Source organism: Bos javanicus, chromosome 10 (assembly GCF_032452875.1).
Source record: "Bos javanicus breed banteng chromosome 10, ARS-OSU_banteng_1.0, whole genome shotgun sequence".
Taxonomy (NCBI): Eukaryota; Metazoa; Chordata; class Mammalia; order Artiodactyla; family Bovidae; genus Bos; species Bos javanicus.
This window is the reverse complement of record NC_083877.1, coordinates 7608923-7635676: the sequence shown is the minus strand read 5'-3', so window position 1 is coordinate 7635676 and position 26754 is coordinate 7608923. Positions and strand designations below refer to the sequence as shown.

At 45.9% G+C, this 26754-nt stretch overlaps 1 long non-coding RNA gene across 1 annotated transcript; it reads right to left on the bottom strand.

Moving 5' to 3' along the window:
* Positions 1-4929: 4929 nt before the first annotated feature.
* LOC133255574 (uncharacterized) lies at positions 4930-16757 on the bottom strand. Its single transcript, XR_009738984.1, has 3 exons — positions 14759-16757; positions 6047-7309; positions 4930-5875 (listed from the first exon to the last, which is right to left on the bottom strand). It is a non-coding gene; the product is annotated as an uncharacterized LOC133255574 (long non-coding RNA).
* Positions 16758-26754: the final 9997 nt, after the last annotated feature.

Below are 26754 nucleotides of genomic sequence, written 5' to 3'. Positions count from 1 at the left end.
AGTGTGAGGCTGAGTGCAAAAGCCAACAGAGAACCAAGGAATACCATAGCAAGGGAGGCAGACATGACCAGCGCCTGCCTTTTGTCATAAATACAACTGTCACCTCAAGCTCAGCAGGTAAAAAATCAGAATCACCCAATTCCGTGTCTCCCCCCATCTACCAATGGGTCTTTTCTCTTTCTACCTTCCTCTGTTAATACAAACATTTCCAGTCACTTAGATTTTTGAAGTTTTGATCTCCATCATTTTGGATTCCTCCAGGATCACAGCTCAGTATCCAGTTAGCCACTAAGGTGTGATGTTTTGTGTGTGTGAATATCTCTCTTGCTTATTAATGCATCTTCATTTTTTTTTTTATTCACATAGTCACCACTACCACTCCACTTTGGTGCAATCTCTCAGCTGGGCTGTATCGATGGCTAGTCCTGCCTCAGTTTTTTTTCCTTCTTGCAATTTAACTTCATTTTTTTCCCCTCCTCTAAATTCCTATATCAAATATTTTTATTTGTACTCTCCTTTGAGCCTTTAGCAAATGCTACTCTAGTCACTATTTATGTTTTTATTGTTGTCTTGATTAAAAAAAAAAAAAAGTTAGCACTTGGGAAACCCAGATTTCAACTTTAGTTCCCAAATAGTAAATGAAAGAAGTAACCCCGGAGGGCTGAAGATAGCAGTGTGGAAAGTTATAGCTGTTGAAAGTCTGCTGATTTTCCAGGTGTTTAATTCCAAGCTGGGATTTTTTTTTTTTCCTAGAGACTTTGACAGTCTAAAAATTGAGAGTTTTCATGGAGGTGGACTTTGACCTTTGTCTAACATGAAGCTTTTGACCTTTTGAACACAGTAGGTGTTCACAGTAGACAATCACAGTAGAAATCTATTTGGTTCTGGGCAAGTGCTGACATCAACAAATAGGGTCTGCCTACTACACATAAAGATTATCATATGATCTGTACAGTTTCTAAGCCGTGTCAGTAAAACCAGCTGGCTGGGGAAGGCTTCTGAAATCAGTTGGCTCTGGCTGCTATAACAAAATACCATAGACCAGGAGGTTTAAACAACAAACCTTGTTTCTCACGCTTCTAGAGGCTGGGAAATTCAAGATCAAGGTGCCAGCTGATTTGGTTCCTGACAAGAGGCCTCTTCCTGGTTGACAGACGGCCATCTTCCCATTAGGTCCTCACGTGGCCCTTTGGAACATGAGTGCAGGGAGGGGGCGGGGGAGAGGGAGAGACAGGAGGGAGAGATTTCCTGCAGCTTCCTTTTCAGCAGGGCATTAATCCCATCATGAGTTGTTATTGTTCAGTCACTCAGTCATGTTGACTCTTTGCTACCCCGTGGACTGCAACACACCAGGCTTCCCTGTCCTTCACCAACTCCCGAAGCTTGCTCAAACTCATGTCCATTGAGTCGGTGATGCCATCCAACCATCTCAACCTCTGTTGTCCCCTTCTCCTCCTGCCTTCAATCTTTCCCAGCATCAAGGTCTTTTCCAGTGAGTTGGCTCTTCACATTAGGTGGCCAAAGTAGTGGAATTCAGCCTCAGCATCAGTCCCTCCAATGAATATTCAGGACTGATTTCCTTTAGGATTGATGGTTGGATCTCCTTGTAGTCCAAGGGACTCTCAAGAGTCTTCTCCAACACCACAGTTCAAAAGCATCAGTTCTTTGGTGCTCAACCTTCTTTATGGTCCAACTCTCACATCCATACATGACCACTGGAAAAACCATAGCTTTGACTAGACGGACCTTTGTCAGCAAAGTAATGTCTCTGTCTCTTAATACGCTGTCTCAGTTGGTCATAGCTTTTCTTTCAAGGAGCAAGTGTCTTTTAATTTCATGGCTGCAGTCACCATCTGCAGTGATTTTGGAGCCCAAGAAAATAAAGTCTGTCACTGTTCCCATCATGAGAGCCCACCTAATTTAACTCTAATTTCCTCCTTGCTTCCAGGTTGCTCAGTGGTAAAGAATCTGTCCGCCAATGCAGGAGACCCAAGAAAAGCAGGTTGGATCCCTGTGTTGGGAAGATCCCATGGAGTAGGAAATGGCAACTCACTCCAGGATTCTTGGCTGGAAAATCCCATGGACAGTGGAGTCTGGCGGGCTCACTGAGTCAGACAGGACTGAGCATGGGCACGAATTTCCTCCTTAAAGGCCCCACCTCCAAATATCACCACTCCATCACATTGGGCTCCAACTAACAAATTTGGGGTATTGGACGGGAAGGACACATTCAGTTCATGGTACCTTTTTTCATTTTTCTAAAATGTCTATAAGCATGTTGGAGTGTCACAGTTATTTTACCAGATCTCATCTTCTATAGTTTTGGGAGAATTTACTATGAAGGAAGACCACGAAGGCAGAGTTGAAGCTTAAGGCAGGAACCTCCCGCTGGTCAGCCACAAGGTCCAGTGGGGGAGGGGAGGGAAGGCAGGACAGTCACGACAAAAAACACTGCCTAATGTTCTGTCATTTTAAGCTCTGACTGTTCAGCATGAGGTTTCACAAAGCTCTCAGCCCTTCTCCCCACTCCAAGTGTTACACACACTCCAGTGGTGTTTATTTAAATTATCTTAAGGTGAATTTAAATTGTTTTTACTTTGAGAGTGAATTCTACAGACACTTGAAAGAATTAAGGACATTCTTAGCAGCAAAATTAAACAAAATAGACAGAGTTATATGCAAACTATAACGTTAACTTCAAGTGTCTTTTTTAAATGTGGTGAATTAAGCTCTTCTGAACGTCTGGAGTTTATATCTTCTCAGAATATCTGTTAATTAGTATAAACTTGAGTTCTAAAATAATGTTTCCTTGAAATTATGTGAGGTGCTTTGCAAAGAAGAAAGAAAGCAGTTAGCTGCCTCTAGCTAGAAATGCTTTGGAGAGAAGGATCTGTCCAGTAGGTGAAGAGCCCTTTTCAAATAACCAACAAAACCTTTGATGACAAAATTTTCCAAAATTTAGCCCCAATTCTCATGCAAATCCATTCCAACATTACCAAACATGTACCTAGGATGGTAAACTTCTCATGGACCAGAAGATCTGAGCTCATTTTAATTTTGTAACTTTTACATTAATTAGTTTGTAAACAAATTTACAAATACCTGTTTTAAATCTAAATGACTTTTTCAGTTTTCATTCTATTTTAACATTAGTAGGAATTTTTTCTAGTTCTTCTTTTTAGTGCTTCTCTATGATAATACAGATTTAATTCAGCTAAGCCTGGGTATCCACTCTGTGGCAGGGTCTTAAGCAGTTTTATAGTATTTGGCCTCAAAAATTGGGTTTTGGAATTTGACTCTTGTTAACTTCCCTTGATTGAGTTGTTCAGTCCCTTAAAAAAATCCCCAGGATATGGTGGCCAAGAGCCCACAAAGGGAAGAGGTCACACTTCCCCTCTCCTCCTCCTCTGTAACCTCACACCAGGAGGCCACTGGCACCAATTCTTCTCCTATGATGCCTCTATCAGGCTTCACTGGTGCCTCTGATGACGGTTCTATTTTAGAACATTTTTTAAAAAAAGAAAGAGAAGAGCTGATATATAAAGGTACTATTTCCAGGTAATTTTCATTTATTCTTCAAAGAGATTTTGGGTCTCTATGACTTGTGGCTGCTAAAAAAAATCATCTGTTGTTCTAGTTTAACAGCTCTTCAATTTTTTCCACTGCTTGTACACACGGTACTTGCATATAGGAGATGGCTAGATAGATGAGCTGTGATCAGTCGTGTCTGACTCTTGTGACTATAGCCCACCAGGCTTCTCTGTCCATGGAATTTTCCAGATAAGAATACTGAAGTGGGTTGCCATTTCCTTCTCCAGGGGATCTACCCAACCCAGGGATCTACCCAACCCAGGGATCGAACCTATGTTTCTTGAGTCTCCTACATTGGCAGGTGGATACTTTACCATAGCACCACCTGGGCAGTCCTGATAAATATGTGTCATATCCATGGATTGACTTCAAAAGTTAATCCAAAATTAATGTCTTAGTGCATCCTCATCACTTGCCTCTCTCAAACTGGGGTCCTGAAATCAATTTCTTGCCAGTCCCTGAGTCTTTGATGCCAACAAACCCTATAGTGAAGGGAAACTCAAGGAAAACCCCATATCTGACAAATGATCACACTTTTAAACAGCACCTGGCTTTGGTAGAGAGTTAAACCTTGGTAGTAGACCTCTATGTAAAGTAGTAAGTGCATGCATTGCAAAATCTCTCCCCTAAGAGCAGCAGCATCACAAAAGTAAATATAATACTAGCACAGATTCAGAGGGCAGGTGGGCAACTGTGATGTCTCTGAGAAGGAAAAACGCAATGGCTTTCAATGCAAGGCCATTCATTCCAACCAGCCAACCAGTTCAACTGCCAGCAATAGTCTCATGAAACAAAATGAAAGTACGCATTTGTCCTTCCTGAGAGCTGCCCATCATGGACAGGACCCTGGAAAAAGCCCTGTGGTAACAGCAGGGCATTGTGCAGCGGCTCCAGGAATGGCAGTAGGGCTCAAACATTACCGTTCTAATCGCTCTGCTGTCTAGGGACCAGGGCGAAAGAGAGGAGGGGTCAGGAAAAACCCAAGCCGCAGAAATAAAGGTAGAAGAATGACAGGTTACACCTCATAACAGAAAAAGAGAAAACACTCCCAAGCCCATAGGGATCATGGCAGGTGTTGAGATGAGTGTAGCATCAAGAAAATACTCTCTCGGGGCAGAGTGTGATACTGGCTTCCACTTGGTGGCTTGGAAGAAGAGAGCTTTGATGGAATTCACTGTCCTGTGTCCTTCTCTGTTCAGTTCAGTTCAGTTCAGTCGCTCAGTCGTGTCCGACTCTTCGCGACCTTCTCTGTTAGCAGCTTCTAAATGACAGCAGGCAAAGCTGTAAGTATCGGAGGAGAAGCCAAAGAGAAATGATCAACATGGTTAGCTGCTTGGGGGAAAAGAGGCCAGGATGGGACCTTTAGGAGAATCATCCAGCTTCTTAGGATGGGACTGGGAGAGCCCCGCTTTCACTTGGGGAGGGGAAAATGAGTTGGGAACCATGACAAAACCATGCCCTGAAAAGAGTGTCTGTGAAAGAAGCTCCATCTCAACAAGTGAAACTTGGGTCAGAGGCAGGACGACGTGCCCAGAGCTGGACCAGTGGGGGTTCAGCTTGTGGACAACCTGTCAGCTACCTGTTGTTTGATTAAACATAAAGCAGTTGCTGGACTTCTTAGTCAATTCCCAAGCATAATTTCTCTTTTGTGGTGGAAACCATGCTAAACGTTGAGGAAAGAGAGAAAGAAAGGAATAGAAACCATGATCTGTGCCTGCCAGTCAGCAAAGGACAGTTCCATTTTGCTTTTGCCTGATTTTATGCAAATCTTTCATTCCAAAAGGCCAGCTAGATCTAATACACCAAGGCAAAGAACTAAGAGTGGGTTGGGGAGAGTTTATTCTATTCACCTAGGTGATATGGTGATATTCATGAAAATGTTGTTTACATGTTCCGTTTCACAAAAGCATGGTTCAAAAATGAAACAGTTGAATGGAGAAGACAACAGACGGAATTTTAGGCCAACAAAAAAAAAAAACAGGCTCATTTTTGTCATCTAAATTATTACCTGTATTAGCCAAAACTAAGTCATTTTTATTGTTGAGCTCCTATATAGAATTTAGTTAAGATAGCAAAAAATATTCAGAACAGAGAAATATGTCTTATTGTCCTAAAAGTTGTCTGCCCAGTCTTGCTGCTTTTAAAAGTTGCAGAGAATCACACTCTGTGAGTTCAAATACTTCCTTTTATGCTGAATAAATAAACTTGCTTCCAAGTCAGGATGAGCAGGCAGTTCCAAACACTGAACACTTAATGACATTCAGCATGAAGTCCTGGATGTGATCTGTAAAATCAGGGGTTAGTACATTCTTAACCTTTACAAACAGACAAAAGGGCAAAAATGTCTCATATAGTTTTTGGTATAAATGTTGTTCATATGTCCATAATATTCTCCAGCTTTATATATGTATATATATACACACACACACACACACACACACACACACATGCATACCTTGCTATATCAGTTAGTAAAACACCAGGATTCTTTCTCAAGTGCCCTGGGGCATCCAGAGTTCAGCTCCAGGGCAACAGGTAAAGGGAGGTGGGATGAAGCTTGAAGAAGTCAAATGTTACCCATTTCACATTGTTGCCAGAGGGTCTGCCTGTGTTCCGCAGAGGAGAGTGGTGTCAGGGACCCTTAGCACCCAGTGCCTGCAGCCTGACCCCCTGACATCACGGAGGAGCAAATGGAGGCGCATGGCATCTGGAAGATGAGTGATCTGGCCCTCTTGGTTTTGTGCTCCACCCCCTCCCCCATCCAGTATAATAGTTTTTCTTAACGAGGAAAAGAAGGAAATCAGATAGGCTAGATACTTTGCCCAAGGTCATTCAGGGCTTTTGTCCAAGTTCAAAACATTACTGGCTCGGGAACCCATCTGGAACTTTCTTGACTAATGACATGGAGGCAAAGGTCTTCTCTAGAATTAAGTGCTGCCTCTGCAGAGAGAGTTTCCTAGGAAGACTTGTGGTTTAGTTTTGTTTGAGCTGGAAGAAGAGGGAAAAGAGAAAAGAATGGATTGAACTTTAAACTGTTTTCAAGGTCAAGCTAGGGAACTGAGCTGCAAAGAGGCTATTACTATTGTGGGTGGAACTCAAAGGGTTTGATTAAGCCCTCTCGCTGTTTAAATACTCTGTGTTGAGCTGGCAATCCAGGGTTTTAGCTGCCCCGGAAGCAAATATGGCCTTGGCAGTCTCTTCCTTCATTTTTCTTGATGGCTGAAGGGGGCCCATAGATATTTCATTTAGCTTGTACTGTGCAGGCCCACGAGTGTTTAAAAATTATTAAATTTGTTGCTGACATACAAAAAAGCTGGTTGGTTTCTCCAAAAATAAAAAAGTCTGGCCAGTGAGGCCCATATTCCCCTGTAGCCGCCAAGGGCTGGGGGTAGTGCGAGGCCTCTGCCTCTTCCCTTGGGGCGCACACCCCTGGCTGAGCCAGAGATGTCGCTCTGCCTGTTCTGGCCTCACCTCCTTTTCCCTCCTTGGCTTCCTTCTTCCTGCCCCTTTGTCACAAGCAGCTGGTGCCAAGGGACCTCCTGACCCACCTCTGCTTTCAGACTCACCCCGCTGATCCTGCTCTGTGTCTCAAAGCCTGCCTTCTCCCAGGTGGCGTCAGCTAACAAGTCGGTCTTACAGGCCCATTATAGCAGTGCTTACACTTTTCACTCTCCAACAGCACTCTTTCGTTTTCCCATGGTCTTTTTTCCTGGACCTACTGGAGAGAGTAGTACGAATTTTAGGCCAGAGGATAGGCGAAGTGGAGGGATTTGGGTACAGGTGAGCTCCTGGTCATGCCAGCCTAGGGGTTTGCTGTCTTTTCTTGAGAGTGGGACCACAAGGTTGGAACACTGTAATTAGATGGTAGGGTGATGGAGCAGTTTACATCCTTCCCAAGAAAAGAGAGAAGGCCTCCCACCCCCACATCCATCTCCAGAGGTTCCCTCTAAGGAACCTCCCTCCAGACCAGCCTCGACTAGGAACAGGACGCTCAAGCCTATCTGAGCCACCTGTGACACCTGTGGGGCCCCGGGCCTCCTGGCAAAATGTCAGGCACTGCTTAGGGAAGCAAACGCCTCCGCCTTCTCCTGCAGGTACAGCGCCAAGGTCGCACCTGGCTGGAGGGTGGCCGAGGTGAGGAAGGGCAGGGCTCCCGCAGCCCGGGGAGAAGGAGGGCTCCTGAACTTACAGTTTTGCCCCAGCCTTTCTCCTGTTCCCACAGCTGGCCCTGGATCGGTTCTGTACTATGGTCATCAGACTGGCAGCTGGTTTAGTTCTGACAGCTTTTCCTTCTCCTTCTCCAAACTCCTAGCTTTAGGAAGTACTTAACAGGTCTTGTGTTTAAATGAGAACATGGCAGGGGCCTGAGAACTCTCAGGAACAATAGGCAGGGGGCAATGACCTCCCTCAGACTCCCCTAGCCTTTGTTCACAGTCCAGAAGGCACGGCATGAACTTGGAAAAATCATATTGTCACGTGGGAGACTGCAAGGGAAGGGGGGGAGAGAACAAAAAAGTTTGGAAGTGAGTTCTTAAAGCAAATGTATCCCTGGCAATTTCTCCAGATTCATAGGAACAGGAGACTTAAAGAGCTTAATTTCAAATTATATAATGTATTATCACTCTACACGCATGGATTCACAGTCCAGATTTAGATCCAAGGGGGGGAAAAAGTGATAGGTTAAACTGAGAGTGTGCAACTCAATACTTAAAAATAAAATTGATAATTTGCTTAAGTATGAACATTTTGATTCTATAGCAAAATTATTAGGTGTCAGAAATGATTTGCATGACATCAGAGCACATATTCCGAGAGGCTGATAAGTGTCATACCTCTGCTCTCAAAGAGTTTGCAGTCTAACTGGGTTAAGAAGGCATGAATTTTGGAAAGGTGTGATAAAAATGTTTGCTAAACAGAGTCAGAAGGTTTAGGAATGGCATTTCTTAGCAAATATCAGTGCTACGAGTGTTTAGGACAAAGGGAAAATGAAATCCATCAAGAAAGGTTTTGCTAAGTTTGTCATTTACAATGTTTTACCTTCTACACAATGTCAATTTAGTGCTTGGCTGGACAGGGGCTATATCTTATTTCTAACACCTGGAACATGCTGACACAGAATAAGCCCTGAATTCATGCTTGCTGAATGAACAAGTGAATGAATGAATTCAGGTAAAGAAAGCAGACAGTTTCCACTGTTTTTAGGCATTCCTTGTGGGCATACTTCCCAGGAGAAGCAGATGCTTGTCAGAGTCACAAGCCTTCCCCATATTTGCCAAGACAGCACAAGCCTGGAATAGCAATTATGCGACTTACAGCCTTGGACCCTGGGCAAGTCCCTGCACCATCATCTGTCAGGGAAAATCCACTTCATAGGAGACAGTGCAGACCAACTTCTTACCCAGGTGCTATGACGACACATATACAAATGAACCTGCTTTTGTACAACACATCCTAATTTGCACATAAGAAAATTACACATTTACCTGCCCTAAGAGACTTTTCTAATTACTTTTATTTCTTTTTATATGCAGCCCACATTTTTAAGCAGGAGACTAGAGTCTAGCCCCTGGGTTGGGAAGATCCCCTGGAGGAAGAAATGGCAGCACACTCCAGTATTCTTGCCCAGAAAATTCCACGGACAGAGGATCCTGGTAGGCTATAGTTCATTCGGTGGCAAAAAGAGTTGCGTGTGACTGAGCACACACAAACATTTTTACAAAAAATAAACTAAATAAAATAAATGTCATCCTTAGTAATGAAATAATCTCTTTTTAAACTGAAATAGAGTTGATTTACAATGTTTCAGATGCATGCCAAAGTGATTCAATTGTACATACATATATCTATTCTTTTTCAGATTCTTTTTCATTATAGATTATTACAAGATGTTGAATATATCTACTTTTTCAAAACTTTATTCGGTTTTTCTCTTTCCAACTTTAAAAGAAGTGTGTTCAGGGATAAAGGGAATTTTCTGGAGCAACATCCACTGGCATGGCAAGTCAGGAGAACCATCCTGAGGACTCTGGCTCTGGCTGGGGGGCCCTTGCTCCCCAGAGCAGGCCCGGTGGCTCCCAGCACACCCAGCATCAGGGCGGAGTGGGTTAAGCCTTGAGGTCAACGCCGGGCAGCCTTCTGCTGGCAGCTGCCCCACTGTCTTGGTGCCCTGTGGCCCGGCTCTCCCCACCTTCTGCTTCGCTGGAAGCAGGCCACTGAAGTAAGTGAAGTAAAGAGCACGAGCTTATCAGTAAAGAGAGATTTAAGTGGACAGGTTCAAAATGGAGCAGTACAAAGTCCAGGTAATTGGTCACGTCCCCATCTCTTCTCCTGCATGAGCTCCACTGTTAAGCTAGTTTGCTTCTCTTATGAAGTGTGTGTGTGTGGGGCGGGGTGGGTGTTAAGAAATTCTGCAGCCACGAAAGATGACGCTGCTCACTCAACCCAGAAGGCTTGATTTCCAGGGATGTTCTCTCAGTCTGGGGAGCAGGGCTGTCTCTGGCCCTGTAGATGGAGGCCGGAAGGTGAAGGGGCTTTGCTGGGCAGGCAGACTTGGGTAGGGGGTAGTCTGTGTGGGGTGGTCTGGAGAATGCAGTGAGACCCTCCTGCCCCACTCCTTCCCCTGAAAGCTCCTGGGAATCAGATGATGCAAAAAAGCAAACCATCCCCACTCCCTAACCAAAATACTTCTGTTTAAAAATCAAATGTATGGAAGGAGGCACATGGTTTAGTTATTTTGGGGTAGGGGCAAGATGGAACACGTGCTGGGCAAGGGGAAGATCCGTCAGGCACTCGGTTCGGAGGTAGCAAGGGTGGTGGTTAAAATGCAAACTGTGGTTCCACCCTGTACTAACTGTGAGTAATTTCAGCCTAAGTATCTGTTTTCTCACTGTTCACAGGGGATAATAACAGTATCAGCTCACGAGGTCCTAGAAAGGATTAAACGCGATAATGTATGGTAAACCCTAGCAAGGTGGGTGGTGCACCATGAGTGCTCAACAAACAGGAGCCATTATTAGTAATAATAACACTACTACTAATGTATGGTAGAAAAATAATGATACATGTTTAGAACATTCTTGTTCGACTTCCCTGGTGGTCCAGTGGTTCAGAATCTGCCCACCAATGCAAGGGATGTGAGTTTGATCCCTGGTCTGGGATGATTCCACATGCCTCGGGGCAACTAAACCAGTGAGCTGCAGCTACTGAAGCCCACACACCCTAGCGTGTGCTCTACAAGAGAAGCCACCACAGTGAAAAGCCCATACACCACAAGAAACAGTAGTCCCTGCTCACCACAGTGAGAGAAAGCCTGTGCACGGCCAAGAAGACTCAGTGCAGCCAAAAAGAAATACATTTAAAAACAAATAACATTATTGTTCATCAAGTCTAGCTGTTATGATGGCAGAGTTAGGAAACCCATCTCCCTGGGGGCTTCTGAGGACTCAGTCGTCAGATTGTATCTGGGCTGGCCGCTCCACGTTCAGACACGGAGACCATCCTACATGCCCACACAGCACTGGACTGCTCTCCGAGGGCACTGCCTGATGTGAGCTTATTTGCTCTTTACGGTAACTCTGTGAAGAGGTTTTATAGAAGAAATGAAAACTCAGAGAGGTGCCCCAAGTCTGCCCGCTTAAATACAGAGCCAGGACTAAGGTCTCCCGTGTTTCAGGCAGATTCTTTACCAGCTGAGCCACCAGGGAAGCCCAAGAATACTGGAGTGGGTAGCCTATCCCTTCTCCAGGGGATCTTTCTGATCCAGGAATTGCACTGGGGTCTCCTGCATTGCAGGCAGATTCTCCACCAGCTGAGCTACAAGGGAAGCCCCAAATTTAGTTTCACTCACTACAGATTCTGTGCTCTTCTCATCAGACCAGTGTTCAAAATAAAAATTCCATGGCCCTAAATCCCTAAATTCCACAGATTCTGATTATTGGCCAGGAATTTTTTTCTAAGTGCTACGCAGCTTGGAGAATTTCCAAGTCACAGCTTCTTTGTTATCTTTGATTTTTCAAGTGAACTAAAAATTGGAAACAGGAATTTAACGGAGAGAGGAGAGGGGTGGAAAGAGGAGGCCAGTCTGAGCAGGAGGCCTGAAGCAGCCCAGGTAAGCCTTGGGGCCGTCAGCACGCATCCAGAGCCTGGGAGTACCGGCTTCTATCGTGAGGAGCATCCCTGGGCCGGGCACTACTCCGAGCCCCCGAGCACATTCACACAGTTTCCTGCCATGCTCACGACCACCCTCTGAGGTCATCCAGCTCCATTTTACAGGCGAGAAACCGGACGTGCACTCACTTAGGCAAGCCCACCTCTGTGCTCAAAGCGGTTGGTTAAGTACTGTTGGTTCTACTCATAGAACTAATTCAGCGCCTGGCTGAGGCAGGCAGCGAGGGTCAACTGAACGGGTCAGAGACCTCTGGGCAAGGAGAAGGGCAGGGCTCCCCGGGACCCGGAGCACACCTGTGGCTGCCTCCCTCCTGCCATCCCAAGAGCTGGGGTGGGCCACACTCCTGCCTAAGATTCATCCTCCCACCGTGCTTGAGGCTGCATGCTTTCTGGTCTCTTCTAGAGCTTTCTGGAAGCAATGCTTAGTGTCTTCTTTTCTTCACCATCTTCAACTTTTTCATCTATCAGTTCCTTCTCAGTGATCTGTGAATAGGGTTGCTGCTGCTACTGCTGCTAAGTCGCTTCAGTCGTGTCCGACTCTGTGCGACCCCATAGACGGCAGCCCACCAGGCTCCCCAGTCCCTGGGATTCTCCAGGCAAGAACACTGGAGTGAATAGGGTTAGGTGGGCCTATCTAACAATTCTCTAGCTTCACATGCCCTAAATCTGCTAAAACTGATTTCATCCCTCACCCTACCCCCAAATCTTCTCCCCTGTGTTCACCATCTCAGTACTGACAGCATTCATTTGGATGGCCAGGGCAGAAATTTCGGCATCGTTTTTGGCCCCTCCCTCTCAGTCACTTTGTCATGCAATTCATTGCCTCGTTGTAGCTGGCACCCTGTAAATGCCTCTCAAACATCACATCTCTCCTCTGCCACCACCTTCAGCCATCCTCACGCTGGATCAGCGCTGTTGGGGTGGTTTTCTCCTTTTCTAGTTTTGTCAACCTCCCCCAGGTTCTCTGCACAACAGCAAGAGAGATCTTTATAAACAGAAAGCCGATCCTGCCATTCCCTTGCTTAAACCCTGCAGTGCTTCTGCTAAATCCTAAATCGAAGACTAATGTCTACATGGAGGGACACAGACTTTGGTGATACGGTCCTGCTCACTTCTCCGGACTACTGTCCCTCTCCCCCCAGAATCCTCATCCCTCCCACCAGCCAACTGGGCCAGTTCTCCTTACCCTTCAGCGCAGTGTCACCTGGCCCAGGAATTCTCCTCTGAACTCTCCTATGTGCTTGGACCCTGATAGCATTTACTCACCACATGATAACTATCGACTTTTTTTTAATATCCTGAACTATAGAAAGCACCTTCTCCTTGAGGATAGAGACAGTGTCTTAGCTATCAGTATCTATTCTTCATCCCATACCTGGCATTTGGATAAAACTTGGGCTCCAAAATCACTGCAGATGGCGACTGCAGCCATGAAATTAAAAGACTTGCTCCTTGGAAGAAAAGCTATGACCAACTGAGACAGCGTATTAAGAAGCAGAGACATTACTTTGCTGACAAAGGTCCGTCCAGTCAAGGCTATGGTTTTTCCAGTGGTCATGTGTGGATGTGAGAGTTGGACCACAAAGAAGGCTGAGCACCAAAGAATTGATGCTTTGGAACTATGGTGTTGGAGAAGACTTTTGAGAGTCCCTTGGACAGCAAGGAGATCAAACCAGTTAATCCTAAAGGAAATCAGTCCCGAATATTGGAAGGACTGATGTTGAAGCTGAAACTCCAATACTTTGGCCACCTGATGCGAAGAACTGACTCTTTGGAAAAGACCCTGATGCTGGGAAAGACTGAAGTCAGGAAGGAGAAGGAGACGACAGAGGATGAGATGTTTGGATGGCATCACTGACTCAATGGACATGAATCTGAGCAAGTTCAGGGAGTTGGTAAAGGACAGGGAAGCCTGGTATGCTGTAAGCCTGGGGTTACAAAGAGTCAGACACGCCCAAGTGACTGAACAACAACAACAATAACCATAGACATGGGTTGGATGAATAAGTGACCCAGCAAGGCCATGAGGGGTAACCAGAAGCTCATCAGGACTTTGGAGCTCAGAGTACACAATGTTTTCCTCATTTAGGGGCCAAGTTGGCAGCAGAGATGGACTGAAATGGTCCAGAGGAAGCCCCTGAAAGCTAATACCTGCTGAACTAGCCTCTTTGTAAGCCTTGCTGTTAATTATTTTCCCTTAATTTCTGTAGTGATCCTATAAGGTAGAGACTGTTCTTGCTCTCATTTTACAGATAAGGAAACCAAGGCTCAGAGAAGTTAAAGAATTTGCTGAAAGTTACACGGTAGTGATGCTAAGATTCAAGCTCTAGTCTATGTGCCTTTCTCTATGTTACAATTTAGTTCCACAGCTTGCTCCTGCAGCTGCCTCACTCTATAACACATGTGGAATATTTAGGGAGTTCTTATGACTCCACATGCGGAGATAAAACTAGGCAACAGCTTGTAAGAAGGACAAATTTCCCACCAGACTTGGCACAGTCATGCTAAGAATCTGGATATCTTTGTTTAGCATCTAACTGGACTCAAGATTCTGTAATCCCGGAATTTGAGAGCTGGAAAGGACCTGAGAAATCCTTTTATCCAGGTCCATCCTTTGACACATGAAGGGGCCAGTGCTCTGCCCAAGGTCACTCTTTGAGGCTCCTGATCCTCCGGCCAAGCCGTGCATGCTTTGCCATTCTGATCCTTGACTGTGTGTATTTGAGTCTTAATAAAACAGCTCTCTAAAAATTTCAAACCGCACTTGTCAGATAAAGAATTTCAACTTCCCTAGTAGCCAGATGTCATTACATCAGTGGGCCTGGACTGGCTGGAACCAGGAAGTTCAGGGGAAAGCAGGACTTCGGGTGAGATGGGGTTTCGATGGTGAGGGCAGCCCAGGGGTGGGGCGAGTTGGGATTCTTTCCCCAGACGACCTTCCTTTTCACAAACATCAGGGAAAAACAAGACGGGACTTCAGAAAGCTTTGTTGAACACATACCTGCAAGTAGGAACTGGAGAAGTTGTCCTCAGGGGCTTGTAATCCAAAAGGCAGATAGATGTGAGTGCAGCAATTAGACATGATAAAAATCTAAGGGGCTAATACTCGGAGGAGGGCACCAAGGGCCTTGCCTTGGAAGTCAGGGAAGGCGTCCTCCAGGAAGTGGCCCCAGCTGGGCTTTGAAGGAGAAACAGAAGAGGAGGCAGGTCATTTCAGAGGGAAGAGCAAAGCTGGAGGGGCTGAGAGTTAGTCATGAGAGGGCAAATGCAAGCAGCGCTGCTCAGAGTGTGGAACGTGTACAAGGATCACGTGAGGGGAGTGTTGGAAACGCCATGATCCGGCCCCACACCTGAACCTACTGGATCGGAACCACTGGGGATGGGCCCTGCGACCTGCACGACTTAACAAGCAGTGTAGGCGATTCTGACGTTCCCTAGACGTTAAGGCCCATTGAATTGGAGCGTTCCTAACTGGAAGTCGGGGCATCCTTGCTCCCGAGGTGGGGCTTTGGGGCAGAGACAGGTGCAGACAGAGTGTGGGTGCCGGCCCTCAGGCTCCCTTCTGAAACACCCCTTGTGCTCCGGCCCTTCTCAGACTCAAGCAAGCACCATAGAGCGCACTGTGTACTTTCTGGAGGTTTCGCCCTGTCATCTGTGAGGCCCCAGACGGCCCGGCCTCCCTGTGATTCTAGGTGCTGACCGTGTCTCTATAAGCATCACAGCCATGTCTCCAGGGACTTGTCATGTCTGCCAGGGCCCTGTGAGTGCTCCTTCTTGGAAGTCTCACTTTCTTTGTGTCCTTAATGACTCAGACGCCATTCTCCCGCGTGGACCTTCCCAAACACCTCATCTGAAAGTGGCACATGCCCCTGTTTCCCTCACTCCCTGTACCCCAGTCTTGCTTTGTTTTCTCCACCAGCTGAATCAATATCTATCCTATGTTTTCCTTTTCGTTTCTTGCCAGTCCTCCCAGCCTCCAGTAAAACGTGAGGTTCATGAAGACAGAGGCTTATGTGGTTTTTATCTCGTTGCTGTAGTCTCCATAGAAGATGTGCTCCATGTGTCCAGTGAATGAACGGTTGACCCGTTCTGCACGTGTTGCTCCAGTTATAAATGATTGAGCCAGGAATGAGTCCCTAGTTCCAGGGCAGCTTCCCACTGCTGGGCCAATAGCCTTGGAGGGGGTCTGGCATGAGAGTCATGCTGACAGGCTGACCCCATCAGACCCCGCTGTGAGACACGGGGAGGGACACTACAGTAGGGTGAGACCGAAGCAAAGAGCCACAGAGACAAGGCCGCAGACGCTCAAGGCAGGGGAGTAACAGGAGTGGAAACAGGGAAGAGCTGTGTCACCGTCACGGTGGAGAAACCTCGATTATCGGGTCTGATAATCCCAGAGAAGGACTCGGGAAACGCCGGGTGAGATGGGGTGGGGACGGGGTTGGGGAGAGCTACTCTTCTACCCTGGGTGATGTCCTAGGTGGCTTCCCTTCGTTCTCTGCACATCCTCCAAACAGCTTTCCATCAGCTAAGATAACTGGCGGGTCCCAGGCTCCTTCACAAAGGCAGCTGCTGCCCAGCCCAGCCCCTGTCCGGGGAGGGACTCCTAGTGACCCAGAGGGCCTGGCCTTCCCTCCTGGGAAAGGCGCCTGCCCTGGGGTAAAGTGCCGAGGGCTGAGCTCTGGGGAGTGTCCTTGCCCCTCCCTGGAGGCGAGGCCCAGCTGAGCTGCTCCCTCAGGGTGGCAATATGGAGGGGGACCTCAGGCAATTGCACTTTAAACAGGCTCTTTCCCTTTATGACTATGCAGGGAGAAGGTCAGGGAGAGGCCTTGTTGCTCAGCCAAGTCTGCAAACAAAATCCCATGTTTGCTGTTCCAGGGCGTCCTTGGAGCGGCTCCTCTGAGGCAGGCTGGGGGGTGAGGCGCGGGGTGCCAGCAGTGGATGGTGTGGGGCAAGGAGCGTCACCCCTGCCCCCATCCCCACTCGGTTGTTACCTGATCCGTCACAGGGCCCGGGCCCTCCCCTCTGCCTGCCGGTTACCTTCCTGCGTCATTTCCCAAGAACATCTGTGGAAATCTGCCCGTCCACCCCGACGGAAGCCCAATTTTTCCAGAATTGCTAGCACAACTCTGAAAACATTTTATTTTGGCTCTGCTTAACACTGAGATTGTTGGGGCTCTTATCTTTTTCTTAAATGGAAAACATTCTGAACAGATGGCATGATAACAAAAGCTCATTTGTTCTGTGAATATTTATGAAGTTCCACTAAGTGTCAGGCGCTGGACCAGAAGTGGAGGAAACAGCAGTGACGAGACAGGAACGCCTGCGCTCCCTGAGCCTCTGTCAACGGGAGAGGCAGGTAGTGAACAGGTAGTGATAAACAGGGGGATATTATGAAAGGAGAAGTACAAGAGTCTACTGGAGCTTATCACAGTGGAGACTGGACTAGGCTGGAGTCTGAAGAAACTTTATGGAAGAATGAGCAGGTATTTTAGCCTACTAAAGAGGGTGTGGAAACACAGAGGAACGTATTTGTAGGTCAGGAAAGACAGAAAGAGAGAGGAGATAGGTGTAAAGAAATATAGAAGTCCAATGGCACCCCACTCCAGTACTCTTGCCTGGAGAATCCCATGGACGGAGGAGCCTGGTAGGCTGCAGTCCATGGGGTTGCTGAGAGTCAGACATGACTGAGCGACTTCACTTTCACTTTTCACTTTCATGCATTGGAGGAGGAAATGGCAACCCACTCCAGTGTTCTTGCCTGGAGAATCCCAGGGACGGGGGAGCCTGGTGGGCTGCCATCTCTGGGGTCGCACAGACTCGGACACGACTGAAGCGACTTAGCAGCAGCGTGGCTAAACTGAAGACAGGAAGATGGAAGCGGTGAGAGACGTTAAATACATTTTGAGGAAAAACAGAACAAGCTTTGCTCTTCACACCCCCCCCAGAATGTGGCATTCAACAATCACATGAGCTTCCCTTTCCCCAACTCTGCATGACAAATGGTTTTACCAGTTCAGAGCAAATAGACAGACAGCTGACCATACTCTGAGTGTCTGTCCCTGTCCACAGTTCATCTAGAAAAGTTGGCCATGTCGTCTGTCCTGAAGGCCAGTTCCCCTGTCCAAGGAGGGGTGCCTGACCCCAGAGAGGCCAGTGTTTAGTCTTGTCAGGGGGCTATGCAATGGCCTGTTTCAAAAGCTCTGTGAAACAGAGGCAGCCTGTGCTACATGGTGATGCATGAACCAGTAAGAATCTGAATTCTTGTTTAAAGGGGCTATTGAACAAGACGCATCACACAAAATTGGCCAATAGCAGCAGAAGTGGGAGAAACAGAGGCAGGGAGTTGCCAAGACAACGCAAAGCTGAAACCCTTGCGTGTGAAGCCCAAAGCTTGCTGCAGTGTCCTCTGGGCCCCAAAGACAGTTCCACCTCCATGAGGCTTGGCTGTGCTGTCGAGGGTCCTGTCTTCCTGTCTCTCCACAGATCCCTTACAATGAACTCACTCACCTCCTAGGTCCTGCTTCTTACCACTGGAGAGCTAGACTCCACAAAGTGGGCTTTGACATCTGACATCTGGCTAAATTTTCACTTTTACACCAATTGCTTGGGTTACAGCCTTAGATTCAAAGTTTTGGGGGCTTTCTCCATTTTCTACCAGTTTTCTTTTACTCATGTTTTGAGTATTAGATTAACTCACTGTTTAAGCAAATACAATTAATTTTCTCAATACGGAGAAGAGAGAAAGCTGTGTGTGAAGGATGTTAGCCCTTACTTTCCAAAAGTGGCAACTCACTCCAGCATTCTTGCCTGGAGAATCCCGTGGACAGAGGAGCCTGGTGGGCTACGGTCCAGGGGGTCGCCAAGAGCTGGACACAAAAGAAGTGACTTAGCACACATGCATGCATGCAGGAGACAGACTAAGCACCCGAACCCAGTCTCTTCCCTTTTTCCTTCAGCATTTTTGCTACACTGTGCTGCCTCTTTATTCATTAAATATATATCAGACAGTGTCTACTATGGGGAGGTATATAATTTAAGTCGAAATTGTTCTCAAGAGGTTTGTGGTCAAGGTGAGGAATCAGACAGGAGCATTAATGATGATAAACTGAGTGGCAAGTGATAGTCTAGAGGTGTGCCCTGGTGTCTTGAGAGCTCAGAGGAGGGGCCACTACGTCAGACTTCAAGGGCTGCCCAGTGATAGTCAAGGACAATGTCTTAGCAAAGGTTACCTTTGACCAGAGTTCAAAGGATAAGCTGCAATTCAGCAGATAAAGGAGCAGGGAAAGGCTTTTTAGGTCAAGGGAATGACATAGGGCTGACAAGGCATGACCGGTTTGGGGAATCACAAGCATGCGTTTTTCATTATGACTAAAGTAACTTTGAATGTTGTGTAGGGTTGCCACATAAAAAATACAGCTCACCCAGTTAATCTGAATTTCAGAGAAACAATAAATCCTTTTTGAGCATAAGTATGTGCCATGCAGATTTAACTGATATCTATGTTTTTATTTGCTAACTCTGGCAGCCCTAATGTTAGGGAATAGCAGAAAATAAGGCCAAGCTTGTAGGCACAAGGCAGCCATGGAATTTGTGCTTTCAGCCAAGGACTCACTCGAACTTTTTCCTGAAGGCCATCCGGTGCTCTCCAGGAACATGATAAATGGGAGTGCTTTGACCGGACTCGCATTTTATAAAAGTTCGGAGACTAGATTGGAAAGGGCTGGGTAGGAAGCAGAAAACCAATCAGAATGTGTGGAAGCTTGCTACTTTTGCCCTTAAACACATTTCCCCTTTCCTAGTAAGACCCTGGCTGCTGCTACTGTTAAGTCACTTCAGTTGTGTCCGACTCTGTGCGACCCCATAGACGGCAGCCCACCAGGCCCCGCAGTCCCTGGGATTCTCCAGGCAAGAACACTGGAGTGGGTTGCCATTTCCTCCTCCAATGCATGAAAGTGAAAAGTGAAAGTGAAGTCACTCAGTCGTGTCCGACTCCTAGCGACCCCATGGATTGCAGCCTACCAGGCTCCTCCGTCCATGGGATTTTCTAGGCAAGAGTACTGGAGTGGGGTGCCATTGCCTTCTCCCAGTAAGACCCTGGTGTCCCAGTTAAAGACCGCTTTCACAGTCTCCTTTCATGCCACATGTGTTCAGTAGTCCTGAAGGGAAGGGCCATGTGCTACTTCTGAATTTTGCCACTGAAATGATTGGGCATCTGCGATCGGATCCCCTCCCTTAAACTAGAACCCGGATGTCTGGGAAGTCAGTTTTACCGAGTGGATAGGGTCCATGGCCTAGGGTCTAGGGATGATGAAGCAAGAAGACAGAAGTAACCTGAGTCCTGTAGTGACCCTTCAAAGCCCACCTGGACCCTCCCTCCTCAGCACTGTCATCTGAGAGAATACACTTCTATCCTATTTGAATCTCTGCAGTTTTGCATCTCTTTGTTTTGGCAGTTTTATTTGTATCCTAACTCTTACAAAAAGCATGTGTGAAGACTCAAGAAAGAAAACATTTTCATTGAGATTTCATAAATTCTCAAAGTTCTAAGTCTGCTAACATTTTAGTTTTGCGTCACCACATTTTAATTATTGACATTTTAAAATCATATTGTGAGGTTCTATTAGCTTTAAAGCTTCATGAATTTAACTGAAACTGGTAAGGTGGTGCTACTGGTAAAGAACCTGCCTGCCACTGCAGGAGATGTAAGAGATGCGGTTCAATCCCTGGGACAGGCAGATCCCCTGGAGGAGGAAATGGCAACCCACTCCAGTATTCTTGCCTGGGAAATCCCATGGACAGAGAGCCTGGCAGGCTACAGTCCAAAGGGTTGCACAGAGTCAGACATGACCGAGCGACTTAGCACCAGAAACAGTGCAGGAGAGATGGAATTTACTTCAAAACTTTTCACTAGGGAGGCTTCCCTGGTAGCTCAGTAGTAAGGAACCCACCTGCCAATACAGGAGACAGGGGTGCAAGAGACATGGGTTTGATCCCTGATCCGGGAAGATCCCATATACCATGGAGCAACTGAGCCCGTGCCCCACAGCTACTGAGCCTGTGCTCTAGAGCCCAGAGCCGCAACTACTGAGCCCATGGGCTGCGGCTACGGAAGCCAGTGCACCCCAGAGCCCGTGCTCCGCAACCAGAGAAGCCACTGGAATAAGAAGTCTGCTACCGCGATTAGAGAGTAGCCCCGCTCACCACAACTAGAGAAAAGTCCTCACAGCAACAAAGACCCAGCACAGCCAGAAATAAATAAATAAAATTATTAAAGAAAAAAAACTTTTCAGGTTGGAAGGAAGAGCAATGTATTTAGCTGAACTATTTCATAACTATTTTGTATTAGCATTACCCAGCCATGACCGCTGTGATAAAGAATGGTCTCCCTTGCCCTTTTGGAATTAGTGAAAAATTTCAAGATCAGAGCTTAGCACATGAGAGTGAGCACAAGAGATGGTGAGTCTATGGCAGCTTGAAGCTTACAGGTGTAGAAATAGTGGTTCTCTATCACTCCTCAAACATGTTAAAATCAGAAAATAACAAGTCAACAAAGGCCTTCTGGGCCATGGTTTAGCTCCCAATCATTTAAGTAGGGCAGGGTTCTTTTTTTTTAATTTAAAGAGTATGAAAAATGTGTATTTTAACCATGTATTAAAAATTGCTATATACCCAAAGCAATCTCTAGCTTCAGTGCAATCCCAAATCCCAAAGGCATTTTTCACAGAAATAGAACAACAATCCCCAAATTTGTATAGAACTACAAAAGATCCCAAATAGTGAAAGCAATTTTGAGAAGAAAGGTCAAAGCTGGAGGTAACACGTTCCTTGGTTTCAAAGTGTATTACAAATATATACTCATCAAAACAGTAGGTAAAAACAGACACCTAGGTCAATGGAATACAATATAGAGCCCAGAAATAAATCCACACACATATGACACATTATTTTATAACAAATGAGCCACAAATATACAGTGGGAGAAAGTGGGGCTGGGAAACCAGCTATGTAACCATAGCCACATGTAAAAGAATAAAACTGGACCGCAACCTTATACCATGCATTACACACATATGTCTATGTGTGTGTGTGTGTCTTCAGTTCAGACGCTCAGTCGTGTCCGACTCTTTGCGACCCCATGTGTATGTATAATGGAATATTATTCAGCCATAAAAAGAAGAAAATCTTGCCATTTGCAACAACATTCTTGGACCTAGAGGGCATTATGCTTTAGGTGAAATAAGCCAGACAGAGAAAGAGAAATACCATATGATGTCACTTACATCTGTAATCTAAAACAGAACCCCCAAACAAACAATAAACAGCTAAACTCGTAAATACAGAGAAGAGAGTAGTAGTTGTCAGAGTTTGGGGTTGGTGAAATGGACAAAGGGGGTCAAAAGTACAGCCTTCCAGTTATGAACTAACTAACTCAGGAGGACATAATGTACAGCGTGGTGACAACTGTTAACAATATCATATTGCATATTTGAAAGTTGCTAAGGGTACAAATCTTAAAATTTCTCATCACAACACAAAATACTTTATAACTACGTATGGTGATAGATGTTAATTAAACCTGTTGTGTGATCATTTTGCAATAAATAAAAATATTGAATCATTATATTGTATACCCCAAACCAATATAATGTTATATGTCAATTAAACTCCCATTAAATAAAAATTGCTTCAAAAATTTTTAACCATTTGTCTGTTTACATATAAATGGAAAGATATTTTTTCACATATCCAAAACACAGAAGTGACAGTATCACATTGGAAATGATGAAAAATGGTTTTATGCTCCAATTTTTTAAATTATACATAATTAACTGCCTACTCACCAAAAATGGCTTTCCATCTCTTTGACCAACTTTTAGTCACTTTCATTAGCTTTATACTCAGCTGAAAATGACAGGAAACTTTATCACCATTAGGGAGTGAAGTACCTTCTGGTCAGTCTCCTGCTTTGCCATCCTCTATCGGGCCTCAACCCCATGGTCTGAAATGACTGCTGAGATCCAGTCATCAAGTCAATGTTCCAGGCAGCCTGACCTTTTTGGATATTATACACATTTCCACTTTCATCCCCTTGGCTAGAACTTAGACATATGGCTACTTTTGTCTACAAGGGAAGTTGGTGTTTATTCTGTGACTATGTATCTACCTAAGAGCAGGCCATCTATTGCTAAAAAAAGAAGAAAACAGATATAGGGGCCATTAGGATTGGCAGTTAGGGACCTCAAGGGCTAGATGATATAAATATTCAGGAGGAAGTGCATTTTAAAATTATACCACAATAATGATTCTGACTCCCCTAAAAAGGTCAAGTGACTTTCATTTACTACTACAGGGCATAACATTGCCACTAGCCTTAATGGAGAATAACTGTCCAAAGAGAGGCAATGCTAGCTGGAGGCAGGGAGAATGAACTTTCAGAACAGAATCAGGGCCGCTGTCTGGCCTGGTTAGCGTCAGTGGGCAGACAGAGGAGACACAGCCTGCTCTACGGCAGTTCCCAGCTCCAGCTGCTCAGGTCGCCTGATTCTTATCTCTTGGAATCAGGACAAATCATGGTTTGATGAGTTGAAATTTGGGCTATGGAAAATTTAAAGGAGCCTGCAGTTTAAAATCAGATGAGCACATTGGGGTAATAAAACAGTGTCCTCCAGAGACTGAGCGTCTAATCCTTCCTCATCTTGCTGGGCTCCCACCTCACATGGTGGGTCAGAGCTGTTATTTCATACCATAGAATTTATTCCATTGAAAATAAAGATGAGTGGTCGGAAAAAAAACGAAGCCTTCGGTTGCTAGTGGAAAGTGGCTTTTAAATGAAGCTTACGTTTCCCCAATTAAACTGTAATTTGAAAATGATTCATTCATTTGCTTGTTGATTCACTAGGTCAAGCATTGCTTGGATGACTCTGCACACTGGCAGGTCTACAGTGATGACCTTGAAAAGCCTGGTCAATTCTGATAGATTTGCATGTGTCCATGGATCCTATGGACTCTACAGATTTCTTGGTTTTTCATTTAGCTGAAAAAGAGCATTGAGTTTGGAAGCTAGAGTTCAAGTCAGCCCCCATGTACTCTTGGGCAACTCTCTCAGTCATTCTGGAGCCCAGCTTCCTCAACTGCATGCTTTATGGTAGGTCTTAGGTCAAATTCCTGCAGTGGTTAGGCACATAACACAAGTAGGTGAAGTGGACCTTGGCTTAAGAAAATCAGAAGCAGAGGTCTGCTTTGCTTTTCTCTGAACTCAGGTTTAAGGAAAACAAGAATGTAAGCCTAATGATCAACGGTCACCATCACTCAGCTTCAAAACCAGAGGCGCTCCAGGGAGCAGCGGGAACTGGGAGTGCCTGCAGACGCCAGGCCTCTCCCAGGTGGGGCTGCCACTGCTCATCTTCAGGGAGGAATGTGCGCCAAGTGCCACTAGGCCTTCTGCATTTTCAACACACTTGAGAAATATGGATGTTTTCCTTTTGTGAAATTTTCTATTTTCAGATTTGGAAGCAACTGGTAGGCTACAGCCCATGGGGTCGCTAAGAGTCGGACACGACTGAGCAACTTCACTTTGACTCCTCACTTTCATGCATTGGAGAAGGAAATGGCAACCCACTCCAGTGTTCTTGCCTGGAGAATCCCAGGGACTAGGGAGCCTGGTGGGCTGCCGTCTATGGGGTTGCACAGAGTCGGACATGACTGAAGTGACTTAGCAGCAGCAGCAGCAGCAGCAGCATTCAAATCTTTCCCAAAAACCTGATGCCAGTGAATCCTGAACAGGCTGAACCCCGCAAGCTTGGTTTGTAGGGAGGCCCACTTACTGTTTCTGGGTCCCTGGAGCAGCAATTCTAAAGTCAGGATTTCTGACCCACCAAGAGCTTCAGCAGGTCAAATTCCCCGTTAATTACACACCAAGTTTTGTGAGTATACATTTTACGGGAAGAGGACTTACAGGTTTCGGCAAAGTTAAGAACCCATGACTCGCAAACTTTTAAGACCCACCATGTTACCAGCACTTATTTTCAGAATGCCAAGCAGTTTGTGATAATGTAATCAGACCCTTGGTCCCCTCATTCATTCAGCAAGAGTTACTGAACATTTATGATGCACAAGGCACCTTTAAGGCACTGGAAATATAGAAACAAATAAAAGAGACAAAGTCTTTGTTCCCATGAAATGTACATACTAGTTGAAAGACACAGATAATATCTATAAAAAGAAGATATCTATTATGTCAGATGGTGCTGAGGGCCACGCAAGTTAAGAGGAGAGAGAGTGACAAGGTGGGGCGGAGGGGCATTTTAAGGGGAGTAAAGTGGCAAGTCCTCTCGGTTAAGATTTTACCTGAGCAGAGACCTGGCTGACGCAAAGAAGCAAGCCGTGCACATTTCAGGAAAGAGCATTTCGTAGGAAGGTGAGGTAAGAATGAAGTCCCGAGGCGGGTGTGAACAGCAGTCCGTTACTACAGCAGCAGGGTTAACTATACCTACTAAAGGGGGTTAAAAATGGCTTTGAGAGTTTTTTAAAATAAAACAAGAATTCCTTCAAATCGTTTGCAGCAATTTTATCTCTTTATATTGCTGAAGCCCAGTTTAAAAACCAGATCTAAGAAAAGAGGCCCACACCCACTAGCTGGCCGGGGCCATAAACTGGCTGCATTTTTCCTGAGAGCTGTCTAGTAAATTTAACAGGCATTATAAAACTGTTCACACCCATGACATGGTCACTTCACTCTGTGGAATATTTCTACAAGGCGAAAGAGGGGGAAAAAGGTCTGAATCTACCAAAATGTTTTTAGCAGGGCCTGGTACAAGTCAAAAATTTCAACCAACCTTAACCCTCAAAAATGGGAGGAAAAGAAGCAAAAATAAACAAATAATGAATTTCACCATGCTTGGACTCTATAAAGCTGTTAAACGACAGGCAAGAACAACATTAATGAGTGGAAATGTACATGAAAACTGTAAAGTGGGAAAAACAAGCTACAGACCTATGGATTTATGTTCATCCAAAGTAACAGAGACCAAGAGAGAATCTGGAGGGACACAAAGACATCTACGGTTTGGCCAGCTCTCTTTGGGTGGAGTTGCTAAAGCTCATGCTGAATCTTTCATTTTTTTCTGGTGTTGGGTTACGTGTCAGATTTTTTTTTTAAGCTGAGGTTTACCACCTGTGAAGTACCTTCCCTTTCTAGTGATGCTGAAAGGCACGGGGCTCTCGTGCAAGCACCAGACTCATCATGTGATGGCGAGAACACTGCAAGTGGGGTCCACAGGGCATGGTCTGGCTGACACTGACTGGAGCGATGGGACGACACGGCGTGCTTTACTACAGTTTTAGTATCTGCTCTACAGAGAGAGTCACCAGGCAGGACGGAAGACCGACGGCAGCTCCTGGGGAGGCAGCGAGAACTGTCAGTCCCGCTGTGGCAAGGGTGCAGGAGGGCAGAAAGGCCTCCTGGCTGTGACGGTCCCACACCCTTCCTGATTCAGCCCAGCATCTAATTTTGCACTTGTCTCCTCGTGGGGTGAGGGGGTGCCTGGTTGATAGGGTTCCAAGGAAAGCATTGTCTGGTTGACATTGAGCTTTGAGACACGTTCTTGTCATTCAGGTCAATGGTCATTTCTTCAGAGAGGGCTTCCCAAGTCATCTGACCTAAAGTAAGTCTTGCCCGGTGATGGTGGACACACCCCCTGAGTTGGGCTCTGTGTGTAGTTCTGTACACAGTCTTACAGAATCTTGTTAATTTAGTTGTGCATTCCTTTATTATTGGTCTTTCCTCATTACAATGTGGGCTTCTTGGGACTCTCCTGGTTGTCCAGTGGCTAAGACTCCGTGCTCCCGAGGGAGGGGGCTTGGGTTCAATCCCCGGTCAGGGAACTAGATCCTACAGGCCACAGCTAAGAGTCTGCTTGTCACAACTAAAGATCCCACATGCCTCAATGAAGACTGCAGATCCTGCATGCTTCCCGGGCAGTCACATAAATAAAT